This window comes from Mastomys coucha, unplaced genomic scaffold (genome assembly GCF_008632895.1).
Source record: "Mastomys coucha isolate ucsf_1 unplaced genomic scaffold, UCSF_Mcou_1 pScaffold12, whole genome shotgun sequence".
Taxonomy (NCBI): Eukaryota; Metazoa; Chordata; class Mammalia; order Rodentia; family Muridae; genus Mastomys; species Mastomys coucha.
In genome coordinates this window covers 43,047,739-43,049,530 of record NW_022196894.1, presented here as the reverse complement: position 1 = coordinate 43,049,530, position 1,792 = coordinate 43,047,739, and positions in this window count along the sequence as shown.

Below are 1,792 nucleotides of genomic sequence, written 5' to 3'. Positions count from 1 at the left end.
CTAGATTCATTTACAATGTCATTTACTTTCTAAGGTAAAAGTATATCTTACTGTTGGCATAAAATAAATTGAAGCCTGGATTAGTGGTACAGACCTATAATCTTAGTACTTGGGGTGCTGAGACAAGAGAATCTAAGTTCAAGGCCTGCCTGGGCTACATAACAAGACTGTCTTAGGAAAAGAAAGAGGAGGTGGAGAAGGAAGAAGAAGGAGGAGAAAGATAAGGAGGAGGAACAAAGAAGGAAGGAGGAGGAGGAGAAAAAGGAGGAGGAAAAAAAGGAGGAGGAGGAGGAGAAGGAGCAGGAGAAGGAGAAGGAGAAGGAGCAGGAGCAGGAGCAGGAGAAGGAGAAGGAGAAGGAGAAGGAGAAGAAGAAGAAGAAGAAGAAGAAGAAGAAGAAGAAGAAGAAGAAGAAGAAGAAGAAGAAGAAGAAGAAGAAGAAGAAGAAGAGAGGGAGAAATTGTAGCAATGATAAGGATGGTAATTGAGGAAGAGGCTCCAGTCTCTGGACCCTGACAACTCATCACAGCCTTTGTGCTAAGCACAACCAAGATTCCTAAGCCAGCTCATTCCTGGGAGATGACTTAACAAGGCTGTTTTGCATAGTGGTCTTGGATCCCTACCCTCACAGTACTTCCTACTTTTCTTTGCCCCAAATTAACTGCTCAGTGACTGGATAGTCCTCCTACTTCCCATTTCTTCCACACAGGAACTTCCCTATGATAAAAGTCTTTGCATGTATGACATTGTCTTGGCGTCTCTCAGTGTGGTGATATTGAGCTAGCATGCTAATATCCAGCCTACAATATTTGATTAAGTGTACCTTCATTCTTTGTTCAACAGGTAACATTTTTCAAAACAGGCATCTGTTTTATAGAAGGTACAAAGGTCTTAAGGCTAGTTTTATATATATATATATATATATATATATATATACATACATATATATGTATATATATATGATTAAATCAATTATTTCAGATAAATCAAATATTTGCTAATATTCAAAACAGACATTAAAACAGAAATGTGGAAAGCTCATAATCTTTTAACCATAAAAATAAGGTATCTAGGGGCATGGTGGGGATTTAACAAAATAAAGTGAAAATGTGCATTCAGAAACGCACTATGCATACTATCATATTTGTCTTGGCATGGGATTCTCTTATTTTTATTTTATTTTATTTTATTTTTATGCAGGGCCTCATTCAGCTCAAGCTGTCCCCAAACTCACTATGCTGCCAAGGTTGACTTTGAATTTCTGATTCTCTCTGCTTCTGACTCCATAGTGTCAGGGTTACAAGCATGGACTACCATGCCCTATTTGTAGGGACCAAACCCAGAGTTCTGGGATGCTATGTGAGCACTCTACCAACTGAGCCACATCTCCAACCACTGCAGGGCTTAACAATAAGAGAAGAAACATGCTAATGACAGTAATTCAGTGCAAAATGAAATGAGGGGGCATTTTTGTTGGTTAGTTGGTTGGTTGGTTGGTTGGTTGGTTAATTTGTTGGTTGGTTCATTTGTTTTGATTTGGGAGTTTGGTATTTCTTTTTGTTTTTGCAGAACATAGGAAGATCAAAGAGCTTGAGCATTCATTCTGAAAGAGTATGGGGGTAGTGATGATAAATATGCATTAATGTATAATAATAACAGAGGCCTTTGTGAGATCACACGAAACCCAGAGCACTGGAGCAGCTTCCTGGAAGCTGAAAGCAGAGCAAACACCGAATGACTGAGAAGCACCTAAAGAAATGTTCAACATCTTTAGTCATCAGGGAAATGCAAATC